This window comes from Ambystoma mexicanum, chromosome 2q (assembly GCF_040938575.1).
Source record: "Ambystoma mexicanum isolate Mex_15411 chromosome 2q, UKY_AmexF1_1, whole genome shotgun sequence".
In the NCBI taxonomy this organism is placed as follows: Eukaryota; Metazoa; Chordata; class Amphibia; order Caudata; family Ambystomatidae; genus Ambystoma; species Ambystoma mexicanum.
This window is the reverse complement of record NC_090924.1, coordinates 7012986-7026546: the sequence shown is the minus strand read 5'-3', so window position 1 is coordinate 7026546 and position 13561 is coordinate 7012986. Positions and strand designations below refer to the sequence as shown.

The 13561-nt window shown below is 44.8% G+C and overlaps 1 protein-coding gene and 1 pseudogene across 1 annotated transcript in view; one reads left to right on the top strand and one right to left on the bottom strand.

Annotated features, from left to right (window-relative positions):
- RGS11 (regulator of G protein signaling 11) overlaps positions 1–13561 on the top strand; it is a 4320935-nt gene that overhangs the window by 320807 nt on the left and 3986567 nt on the right. The window lies entirely within an intron of this gene.
- Positions 13224–13295, bottom strand: LOC138570466 (U4 spliceosomal RNA; annotated as a pseudogene).

The following is a 13561-nucleotide window of genomic DNA, read 5'->3' as shown; positions in this document are numbered from 1 at the left end:
TGATTTTAAACGCACCACGTTTTGGTGCAATGTTAAAGATACCGCCGATTTATTTATTTAATATAAAATCACCGGTTGGGTCTTTTCACCAGATGTATTTTCTAAAATGGCGTTTGTGTCCGTCTCTGTAACTCCGACCAAGGTCGGGCCCTTTGTTCCACTTTTTGGCGGGCTTCTCCACAGAAGCCCTCCAACTGGTGCCACTCTGTCTGGGTTCCACAGGATATGTAGGTGGGGGAATGGGCACCCTGGACTGCGTTGCTTAGCAACTCAAGTCACACTCTGTTCTGATTGGTCCAGTGGTGAGCCGCCCGGCTCACCACTTAGCATGTATGAGTGACAGCTAGGCTGTTGAAAAGGGTTTTTTCTGCATAAAAGCAGGGCTTTTGGGACTGGAACTTCAGAAGTCGCCACAGGACCTAAGAAATCCGAAGAGGGGAGAAGCTGAGCCATCTGCAACGACGACACCACCGGTGGAGCCCTGCTGCAACGACCTCACCACTTTCCCGACGACAAGAGAAGATCTTCTGCTGAAAGAGTCTTCTTCCTCTGAACTGGTGGGATCAACTAGTTCGCCATTTCACCTTCCAGGACATCTCTTGGTCGAATTGCCTGTGCCAAGCACCCCGGCGGCCGGATAGCCAAGCTTCACCACTGTGACCGCGAATAAAAGGAACGCACCTTTTAACCGACGAACTCCGTGGCTGGTCTCTTCCCTGGGCAGTGCAACGACTCCAAGTTTCCTCCTCGACGAGATCTTCTCTTCCCCTGGTCAAAACCATGAACTGCACCCGCTGCCAGGAACAACTGCCACCGCTGGAGCTTCCTCAACTATAAAGGTACAGTGTTCCACCTGGCATCCCTTTCTACGGTTTGCTAAAGGTGACCATTAAATCCTACGCTTTCCAACTGGGTTGGCCCCCAGACCTTCTAACTTTACCTTCTGAATCAACCCAACCTCTTTTGAACATTTTTACAAAGACTTGAATGCATTTCTAAACTGTGTGGTCTTGGGCACATTTCACCTTGGTCCATTTAAAGTGGGCCTTGCCTATGAACTTTGGCTCTACAGTAGACTCTGCTTTCACTAACTTGTTTTGGTCTTAGAAAAGTGTTGGGAACTGTTTTATTTTCATGACCTGCCTTTTTCTCTCCCTTTAACTTAATTATTGGAGTGGCATCTAAGTTACGCGCTCGCATCTGTTTTTACAAATAGTAGTGTTTTGATGTAGACTTGTCTAATAATTCTTAAGGGAGGTGTGTATACTTTTCTGATTGTGTTTGAACTTGCTTTGATTGATAGTGCTAGTGTATTTCCTTAAAGGCATGGTCTAGTAAAAATTTTTATTGTCCCAACGGGTCGGCCATGTTTTTTTAAGCCTAAGTGGCTCGATTTTAGAAAACTTTCCTATGGACCTTACCCGAGTTTTCGTCCATTAAACGCACGCGAAAACAAGCACCAGGGAGCCGCCATTTTCTGATAATCCTATCTTTTCCCCGATCGCCCTGGCTGACCTGCTTTTGCGGCACTAAATCAATTCCCCCGCCCCTGAGCCTGACATTATCAAAACATTCATATTCCCCGCCTCTCCCCATGACGTTACTGTGCTGCATAGGCAAACGCGCCCAGTCGTCTTCTGCGCGACTCCACACAGAACCCGGAAACCAACACAGATCAACTCACAACACAGCGCGCCACAATTCGGAATATGAAACTGTACTTTACAATGAAACAGCAACACAGTACATTTGGTAAAGTACATTTATTTGACATTAAATGTTTAGAGAATATTCAGCAATTGCCATATGAACTCCGGAAGCCATTTATTTTCTTTTATCTGTATTCTCAATAACTGTTCCGTTTCATCTTGAGTCACGCGGTGTTCCTTTATGGTACACAGGGTGTTCATTTTCGTAAAAAGAATCACTTTGGAAGCGCGGTGAACCGAAAGGCTGTTCCATGAAATAGGCACTAGTCCAGCATAAAGGTTGTTATGTTGCTTCTAGCCACTAGTACAGCGTAAAGGCATGTGGGCCCTTGGCGATCGTCCCATAATATGGTGATCGTGCTCCAGTTGTTGACACGAAGCTGCAGGTGTCTGCTGAAGAATCCATCCGCCGGTGTCTCAAACAGATGGCAGTGGCAGAAAGGGATCAAATACCTGTTATGAAAACAAAAAAATGATAATTAGTCTTGCTAGCCGAACCTCATTAATATTACTCATTTTATTTATTACGGCCGATCAGAAACTATTTGCTTGCAAGGGTAGTTCAATGGAGTATGTTCGTCTCTAAAATAAATGCGAAAAGTAACGAGATAAATCGAGGCCAACACACAATGATAAACGACAGTCTACATGCGTGAGGAATGATATGATATATGATATGGCATTTGTAACGCGCCTATACTCAAGTGTTTCTAGGCGTGACGAGGCAGGTGGGGAACAAGGGCAGACAGACAACGATCCTACTAGGCCAGGTGTCTTTCTGATCGCGCATGGGGATGGGCTGTAAAAGGTTAGTTGAATACAAATTAAATAATAGGGCCAGCTGGTGGCAAACGCAAGGTAAATGCTGGGAGAAGGGGCTGAAGGATACAGAGACAGTCCCGTAGTGCAGGGAAAAGTGGCTGGGCCATGGAGCGAGATTGTTGAGACCAGTGGGCCTGCATGCCCATGTGCCCACTGCGAACAGTTTTACTTGCTTTTCCTAGCTCTTCATTCATTCATTTATTCATGCATCCATTCATTAAATCTTCATTCCGGTATAAAAGCGTGTAAAAATGTACTTACATTATATTTGAAATTTCCATTGTGTCTCTTCGTAATGCAGTCTGTAAAACGGACCGTGCTCTTAACAATGATTTTTCGTATACTGACCTAAAACTGAAACTCGGTCTAGTTTCTGAATTTTCTGCCTTATCGTCTCTTACGTTATTGCGCACTCCCTTCAAATGTAGTTCTTTCGGCATGGTCCCTGTCTCAAGGTCAAAAAACAATAGACCCTTATACTTCCAGTGCGACTTGTGGGCCTCATCTGGGCGCTGTTCTTCGCATTCTTTATTTGCAACATCACGTAGTATAGGCATCTATGAGAACTTGAAGTTTAGAATCCGTCTATGTAGTGCGCCTTAATGTGCAAATGGGAACTGGCTTCTCTCCCAAATGCCACGGCCCGCTTGGCTGGCGCGTTCTAAGTGCCCCAATTTTGTCACCGTTGTCTGCGAGCTTTGCAGCTCAAATTGAGACATTTAATTATTGGTGGAAGGTCAGGGAAAGTATAAAGTACCACAGGAGTTGAGTTAAAAGTGAGATTTATTGTTTGTTTGTTTTATTAGTTGCAATACGCAAGCCTCCCCTCCGTTAACAGTGCGCAGCATTTACATTTACATGAGATGAGACATGAGAAAACTATATACATACACATATGTGAGGTGAATAGAGAGAATTCAAAGATGACACCCAGCTTGTTCGTCACCCATGATGGTGAAGTTAGAGGTTAGGTTTACAGGTACACTGTACAATAACATTTATTTACAAAAAGACAATCGTATTGCAATTATTTAAACCGGGATTTGTACTTCACAATCAGCTGTGCATCGGGTGGGCATGGCACAGTCGCAATGTTTGGTGGCAATGGATCACTGCTCTGTACAGAAACGTCCAAAATTCCATATCTGTGCTTCTCTAACACAGCAACAATAAGGCCTTTCACAAAGTCGAACTGCATTTCATCATAGACTGGTTTGATCACCCATTGCTTACTTCGTTTTGAAAACACCTTAGTGTAGCGAGGCATCCTTACTTTACCCCTAGTCCTAGATTGTTCACGTCCGACATTGCTGTTATGGGCCAAGACCGCTAGTAGAGTGCAATGTTTCATGCCCCGAAAGCTAAAATGCAAGCGCTTTGGTCTGTACTTTAGGCACATATTGTGGAACACCTCCAAATCTCCTGTGTGACAGAATTCTGTCAGTCCTCTCAAATCTCTTGATAGAGTTTTGTCGACAACAATCTTTTCAATGGCTTTGTGTGTCGGTGAAGATGGAATCAACCACTTCTTCTTCCCTGCCTCCTCTGGGGACAAAGGGCCATGTTCACATTGGTGGAAATGTTAATTTGCTGTTCAGCGGTGAACGTTGGTACAGTGGTGCATCAGTGACCGCCATTTTTCAAGTAGTATTTCCACAGACCCCTCACAAGTTTTTGAGCTCCACCAAAGATGGTTGGTGATAGAATGTGACCACTGCAAAATACTTTCAAAACCTTTTTTTTTCCTGCAGCCGAGATTTTCTTATTGATTGATTTAGCAAGATGCCATACGTCAAATTGATGTTTAATATGTGGGAACTGCTCTCTCATTGTCTTGACAATTGAAAAGTGTCTATCCGTGGCTATGAGGTCGATGTGCATCCCCCTCTATTGTAGATGTTCCACTGATTTTATAAATCATAGTTTCTCCATGGCCACTGAGGATGTACATTGTGTTACCTGCACGACCTCCGAACTCACAATTTTCTTACTATCCATGTCCTGAAAGTGGTAGGTGCAGTACTTGGCAGAAAATCCAGGGCTATCGCACTGTCCATCGCCGGCTAGCCTGAATCGTTTGGCATTTATTTTGACGTTACTGTCTTTTATTTGACGAGTCACATTAATCAATGGCTTCCCACATACATTCCCTCTAATGGAACGCACACATTTCAGCATACTTATAATTTCCATCAAACAACTGTCGAATACAATGTATTTGCTCTCTTTCATTATACTGTCATCCTGCGTCAACGTTGTTTCGGCCTTTGACGTTGTGGAGATTTCAACACATTGGAAAGTAATATCGCTGCTATCAAGTATTGTTGCGTCTATGGATGCTGCGGCTGGTTCATTCTCTCTCATTTCAACATCTGCTAATTCAACATTGATGGGAGAACACAACAATGTCGACATGTTTTTTTGTGGCAATTTTTTGGCGGGTGTAGTTTGTGTAAATTGATCTGCAACTACTTCAGAGCTATCTTCAATACATTCAAAAACATCTTCTTGTGGTGGTCCGGTCGCACTGTAGCTATGGTCCAATGCAACTTTGCTGTAGTCTCCAAACACAGTTAATTCATATTCTGGCCATTGGAAATGAACATCTCGAGCCTGAACACGCCTCGCCTCAATTAATAGTTCCTCCATAGTGTACATGGTCTGGCAAGCCACATCTCTCATTCGCTTCACTGTCTGTGTGTGTATAGTTCTGACGCCCACGGGTAACTGGAGGAGAGATTGGAAAAGGGATGTTCAGTTTAAACACAAGATGGAGTGTAGTAGAATTGACTGGAAAAAAACATAAAATAGTCCCCACCACAAAATTTTTTTAAAGTTATTAACTGTTAGTAACTAACCTTTTTTTGTTTTTTTTTCTTTGCAACTTTTTTGACTTGACCTTCAACATCTGCACGCTGTAGCTCCGATTCGTTTCCGCATGTCCTCCCTTCCTCTTGCGCTGCAAGGACTATATTTTCTGTATCCGCATAGACAGCACGGAATGAGGCTCCATCGTCTCCCTGAAACATAGTACTTTCATTACTATGTATCAAAATATTGTTAGCATAAAACACACGTGAGGACGTACACACAGGTACATCTCAATAGCCTAATACGATTTAAACATTGTGTGCAACAATCAAAGGACAAGTATTTGACCAGTGATGATCTATTTCGATGGAACTGTCAGTATCCATACCTCTGGCTCTGCATGGACTGCCATGAATGGTTGTATTGGAGAGGAGGCATCCGCATCTCCCTGAAACACAGTACTTGCATTAGTATGCTTTTCAATATTGGAAACACAACACACACTTGGGGTCGACGGCACAGGTACATATAAAGAGATAACCGCAAATGATGCATTGTCCAAAAGAATGAAGGAAAATCCAAATATGATCACATTTCATTGACTTATTTCAACGATTCCTTTACATCTGCATAATCTAAATGAGATGTTTTGATTGTGGTGGAAGCTCCTTCGTCTCCCTGAAACACAGCACTTGCGTTAATAGGGAAGAAAGTATAGCAAATGGAATCACGTTATACGATCACGCATGATGGAGCTGTCATTATCCATACCTCGTGCTTCTGAAGAATATCTATGGATGTTGCAAATGTAGTGCGCACTTCCGAAAGCTGTTGCGCCGATTTGTATACTTGAATGTCAGGCTCTGCATCAAGTGCAGGGGTTGACGCTCCATCAACTGCCTGAAACATAGTACTTGCATTAGTGAGGATTACAATTGCGAAAACATAAAATACACCTGGGGTCGACAGCACAGGTACATATCAACGGCTAACCACAAATGAAACATTATGTAAAACAATCAAACGACAAGAATTCCAGCTCTTATGATGACGCTCGATGGAGCTGTCAGTATCCATACCTCCTGCTGGTGAGGAACATCTAGAAACGTTGTAGATGTGGCGGACGCTTCAGCATCTCCCTGAAAGACAGTACTTGCATTAGTATGGATAACACTAATTATAACTGAAAACAAACACCAGTGAACGATAACTAAGGTGTATATTAATTGGAAAGCAGTAAACAAACATTCTGTAAAATAATTACACGATAGAATAAAACTATTACTTGACATGCATAAAACAAGTCTGTAGCGGATTAGCCTAGTAAGATTACCTGATACGCGCTAGAAGTGGTTGATAACTGCGACCACGTCAAGGATGTAGAATGTTCTTGCTTCAGATTCAAGGGATAGTCAAGAAGTTGTAAAGGTCAATTAATGATTGATAATGAAATGCCAATATTAAAAATAGCCATGTAAGCCGACAGAATACCTGAAAAATGCTCAATACAGCACAGTTCCCTCTCCCCATATATATATATATATACATTGCGTTTGTGGGTTATGAAATCGAAAAAGAATATATTGATAAATGTCATTATTCAAAAAAGTATACACTCATATCAATATCGAAATTATTACAAGGGATAGAACATCTACAATATCTATTAATCCATTCGGCTACACACCACCGCAAGGCCTAAAGCCAAATCCGGACACTTGACTCACCGGTGGCGGAATGTGGACGAATAGAGTGGGAATAGAGTTTTCGCGCAATTTCCGTGTCGTTCGCCGTTTATTCTTCTTTGTTACCCAAGAAGTTGTGTACATGTCCAAGGAAAAGTGCCGGCTGCAGATGCGGTATCGATCACCCCTCTTGTCCTCTAAGACTTGTTGGACTCTACTTTCCAGCTCATCCAGTGGATATCCGCAATGTCTGACCCTTTCTCTTATTCGATCAACAGTTTTCGGGAATACATGCATTGTAGTTCCTTCAGATTTCGCATGGGTCTTCGAAGGGCAACCGCTAATCGAACAGGCAGGCATTGTTGATGAATCTGAAAAGTAAATATCGACATTATTATACAATCTTCAAGAGTAAAGATTTGATACAAAAGTAAATGAATCATACAATGATCAATGCAAGGTTTGTTTTGGTCGCAGGAACTATACCAGTTTATTATGTGCTGCTTAGTATTTTAATAAGTTGCAGAAATGTATAATTGATGTGTCTGAAATCTGAACATGTGACTCGTCCCTTGGATGTTCTGTCTTGCACGAGAAGGAAACATGCTAACATTATTGACTGGACCCCCGAAGGATGCAATTCAATCACAATAGTCACAGATGAAAATAAATAGATCTATTGATAGCATAGCAATGGAAACTGAAGTCAATACCAATGAGACCAATGAACATAGCACTATTTTGTACTCTACTGGAAAATAGATAGAAATTTAAAAATCTGTGAAATATAACCAGGATACATGGCCTTACCTTGACCAACAAACAGTTGGGTTCAGCAAGCAGAGCAGTATGTTGCGGGAGAATAGGTGGATGGCCACAGGTAGCGCACTGATGGGTATGCTCGAAGCGGTCGGTCACAGAGTTCACGGATAGCACGACGACAAGCAGATTAGCATAGATCTCAGTGGTTCCCAGGTAGCACGTTCAAGACTTGAGTTGCAAAGCACAAAGATGTTCTCATGAGACATATCGAGTGGTTTTTAAAGTATTAGAAACTGGGGTGTGTTTGTGAATGAATGACGTATGTATGTCGTGGTATTAGGGGGGCGGCCTGCCTCGGGGGAGGCCTGCCTGGAGACACGGGGTCTGAGGAGGCCTTGTGACCGATGGCCCCTTGGCGTGGGACACCTTTTGAAGTGTACATGCAGTTTGGCACCTTGGCCTTTCGCGCCCCGGACAGCCCCCCATGCCAGCGCTCATCCCCGGGTGTGAACCACCTTTGATACAGGGGGGTGGGATGGATGGCCCTGGGGCGTGCAGATAAGGCACAGGAAGACTGCTGAATGGAGACACACTTATGTGGATTGCAGCGGGGCGGCCTGCCTCGGGGGAGGTCTGCCTGGAGACACGGGGTCTGAGGAGGCCATGTGACTGATGGCCCCTTGGCGTGGGACACCTTTTGAAGTGTACATGCAGTTTGGCACCTTGGCCGTTTGCGCCCGTCACAGCCCCCCCATGCCAGCGCGCATTCACCGGCGCGAACCGCCTTTGATACAGGGGGGTGGGATGGATGGCCCTGGGGCGTGCAGATAAGGCACAGGAAGACTGCTGAATGGAGACACACTTATGTGGATTGCAGGGGGGCGGCCTGCCTCGGGGGAGGCCTGCCTGGAGACACGGGGTCTGAGGAGGCCATATGACCGATGGCCCCTTGGCGTGGGACACCTTTTGAAGTGTACATGCAGTTTGGCACCTTGGCCTTTCGCGCCCGTCACAGCCCCCCATGCCAGCGCGCATCCACCGGCGTGAACCGCCTTTATATCAATATACAGTATATCGCCTTTAGATCAATGATAGTATATCGTTGCTTATCAATAACAAATGCCACATACCGGAGATTCTTGTGAGCACAGACCCACACTTCAACCGGTGTATTATAGTGGCCAAGACCCTAGGGCCTGTATAATCCAATGGTAATTGTTAGTATAGATATATGTGTGACTTTTATAGAGACATAACCTACTGAAAGACTTTGAACAAGTGTTATTTAGTGCATGCATTATCGAGAATATGTTATGTTAGCTTAGATAGATAGTGACCACCCTGCACAGGTGTCTGACGTCCATCCTTGAATGGAGACACACTTGACTCATTTAAAAAATCGAGACAAACGTTGTTAAAATATATGTGGTGTTTTATTTTGTATCTTATTTTCATGACACAAAAATAGAAGACTTTAAAGGTTATACAGGTCAGGTTGCAGCACAGCGAGAGAAAATCCCCTGTACTGACCGCTGTCACTCGGGAACGTTTCTCTAATGGCACGAACGGCACAGGCGGGTATCACTCTTCGAACGCGGTGTCCAAGGCTCCCGTGAAGCCACCATGTAAAGGAACGATAGGCCACCAGCCTGTACCACCTGTGAAAAGGAATGAAACAAACTGTTTTTAAATGACCCAGATAAGTTTAATAAACGTTTTTTGTCAATGACAATTCTTGTAACTAATGGCATTTTACACGGACAAATGCTATCTAGACAATGCACACTATTGAATGTCTTACATGCCTTACAATGATATGTAGATGTAATTTTGGATATAGTAGAAGAACATGAAATAGGAGTGGCATGACAAGCAGAGTATACTTACTCGTTACTCGGATTACAAGGACGAACAGTTGCTCGAAGTTCGTGCATAAGCACCATCATTATTCTCAACACGGCCCGTGTGAGGCAGGCTGCCCTGAAGTCTGGCAGCTCGGTGATGCATTGCGGTCGTGGCTCCCCTTCCGAAATGTAGGCCAGGCATCCCGAGTTTTCTCGGCAGCAGCAGTTCTCGTCCTCAGTTGGCATTAGCTCGCACCGATTGCATGTGCACCAGGTGGAGAGGCCGTCCATTCGACTAGGCCCAGGCTCTTCATCTGTTGATTCGTCCTGCCAACTGCCGTCCGAATCCCCATCGTTTTCGCGTGCTTCCCTTTCCAGTAGTTCCTCCTCGGTATACTCGGGCTCGTACATGTAGGGCATTATTGTAGCCATTGTGTGTTAAACAAACTAAAATAATTTATAGCGGTGGTACTGATATCTGTTCACACGGGCTACAAGCGGCGAAGGTAGCTGACCAGAGCACAGAAACGAGTCACAGAATACTCAAAGTAACACAGAGAGAGTAATGGAATCGAAAATCGGCTGCTGTGTGTTGTGAAACGGTCTGTTTATACTTATTGAGGAGAGAGGCGTCCTGCCATTTCCATGGCGACACGTCATTAGCTGAAGCGCAGCGAATGTTGACACGAGACGTGCTTTGGCATTGGGAAATGGGCGGTACGAGTCTGCTGATGACAGGCTCAGGGGCGGGGGAATTGATTTAGTGCCGCAAAAGCAGGTCCGCCAGGGCGATCGGGGAAAAGATAGGATTATCAGAAAATGGCGGCTCCCTGGTGCTTGTTTTCGCGTGCGTTTAATGGACGAAAACTCGGGTAAGGTCCATAGGAAAGTTTTCTAAAATCGAGCCACTTAGGCTTAAAAAAACATGGCCGACCCGTTGGGACAATAAAAATGTTTACTAGACCATGCCTTTAAGTGTGTGTTAAATAAATAATGATATACTTTTGATACCAAGCTCTGGTCAGTGTTTGCTTGCTCTACTGTGTTTTTAGCCCTATTGTGGATCCTATGTATAGTGCCCTACTCTTCTTGAGAGAAGTCTGACTGCTCAGCCACAGCTACCAGGTAAATCTGGGTGGTGCAGACTGCTACCAATTGGGTTTACTGCTTATCCTGTAGTCTTAATCTTCTTGCAGTGTTCCCCAGGGGAACTGCACAGGATTCTGCCTAACACCTGTTACCCATGTCTACTGTAGTATAAAGATGTCCCTGGATAACAAATAGGAACTACCCAGTGGATTTGATAGAAAAGATCTTGAACCGCGGGTGTTCCAGGAGAGCCACTTGATTTGCTCCTTGGAATCTTTCAGTGATGGCTATTTCCCAGTTGATATAGAATCCAATGATCAATGATGTTGTGCCTGGGACGATTGATTTCCGCTTTAAAAGTGGAGAGTAATCTATCTCTTTCAGTAGAGTGGGCATTCTTTGTAATGGTTCGCTCTGATGCCTGGGCGAAGGACAAGGAATTTGCAGTTGGTTAAGTTGCAATACACTGTTTGCAACATATAGTTAATTGTATTCGTTAGGACCCTAGATCGGCATAGCTAGATCACAATAAGTCAACCACAATTGGGGAAACAAATTCAATTACTACCCAGATGGAATGGCTCACCACCACTGGGAGCTTGATGTGCAGGATGTCGTCCATGCCAACAACTCTACGTCGGGGTATTTTCCGGAAGAGATCCAATACATAGCTTTGATTAAGAAACGGACTTGTAGCCAAAGGGTGGATCTCTTCAATTTTGGACCATTTACCTAGCACAGGAAGAGGTACATTTCAGTCAACAGCACCGTGGGCCAAAGATGTAATGCAAGATGGAAACGATGCCTCTTGGTAGATCCTTTGATGCTCACCAATACAAGGTCCCAGTGACAATGGGTTAAGAGATAGGTGCTTGGTCACTGTGTCATAGTTTTGCCATAAATTAAGGCCAGCCTTGTCATGGGATGATCTAGGACCCAAAGATAGGGGGCAGAGGGTGGCCTGCATCACTTGGCTTGTCATTTGTATTTCGCCAGAGGATAGTGCCGTGGGCCATGTATTTATAGGCAGGCTTAGGGGCACCGGGCCATAATGGTGCCCACTGATTAGGCCAGGCGGTTTACTCTGGTATAAGGAATGCGGGTTTCCTGATAGATGGCCGGGCTGCTGAGGCAAGGCAACTGAAGAGGAAGTTCCTGTCCTGTATGCGCCCATTTGTCCATTGGTCCCTGCAGGGACACCTGCGCATGGATCCATCTGAAACTGTCCGAGTGATGATAGAGTTTTCAGAAGTTGTACTTTTTGCCATGGCACATTCGCAATTGCCAGATGGTTTAGTCCCTTTTACAAAAGTGACAGATTTACGAAATAGCTGAGTAGACCCATGAACAAGCAATTACCTTTTCCAGGGCCTCTGTTTCCTGCAGCGTGTGCGCACCGAAAAGGCAGCAGTAATTTCAACCACCTCTGCCTCTGTCATAGAAGGAATAGAGGACACTTAAGTGTCCACCTCAGCTGGAATAATGAGCAACGCCTTATCCACTCTATTATTGGTTTACCCCCGCCATTATGTCATTAACACCCAGATAACTTGGCCCTGGCAAATCCAGTAAACAAGGGGGAACAAGATCGCTTTGCGAGGGTGGCCGTGGTGGAGTCAAACATGCGTGTTCCAATGCGCTTTAATTCTGTTAAGGCTCCCCTGCGCAGTTGGCCAGGATAACATCCACGACCCTTGCAAGTATGCTCTTTAAATCCATCTGCTCCTGGGCCATTTTTGAGCATAGCTCAATCAAAGCGTTAACTGTAGATGATAGAGTGCTCCGAGACAGAAGGGACAGAGAAGTCTTGTGGTACGTAAACCCGGAAGAGAATGATGTAGTAGGGTTGTCACTGCCACTGTCTGTGGAGCCCAATAGAGAAACAATGTTTTCAAAATCTGGGGTTTCCGAGAGATTTGTACCGATAATATTGCCAAAATGGGCAGAAGTTTTGTTGACTATCTCTGTGCAGCCCATAGATTCTCTTCAGAGCTCCAAACACAAATTCAACAAGGAATTATTATTGTCAATTAGGGGTGACAAGTTAGAAGTACTAACATGTCTGTTGAGGAGATGACGAAATGCCAGACGGCTGGCCGCCTTTCAAGGCCTGGCTCGCCATGCCAAAGAAACCAGTTATCTTTGACTGAACCTCCAGGGTACTGTCTGGTTTATCCTTCTTTGAACGCGGTGCCGCAATATGTTGGCGACAAACAGCTGGAGGACTGCACAAGCATTAACTTAAGCGTGCAGAGTTGATCCTAAGTCCCCATACACCTGAGCTTTTACCGACTTCATAGTTAGATAAGCAATGAAGAAAGATGAAAAGACACTCACTGTGCTGGCCCCTTACTTCACCTCAAGGACTTTAGGCAATAAGGCACTCTCCTAGCACTCACCGACGTGCATGCTGATGCGCATCGGTTTCCTGATGAGTGCACAGGTAAGTCAGACAAATGGAGCACAGAGCCACAGGAAAGTCCAGAGCAGTAGCACTCACCGACGTATTCAATAAGCAATATTCCCGCCTCGGTTAAACCACATTGGCTACGATACTGCCACTGTGCAAAGCTCAGTCACCTTCGACCTGCTGCTTTTGACTCTGAGCTTGCTGTTTCTTTGTCCTGCACTCCATATCTGGGGGGCCATTCCCAGGGTTATGCACCGATGACACTACCGGTACGTTTTGGGGCACCTAAAGACTTCAATATGGCTTGGACTTCAGAAAGCCAGCTACATGCTGTTCTGAGCTTCCTTATGAATTTAATGCATATGGGCGTCATTTCGAGTTTGACAGTAATTCAGCGGTGGTATGGCAGTGTTCGTCCCCATTTATGGA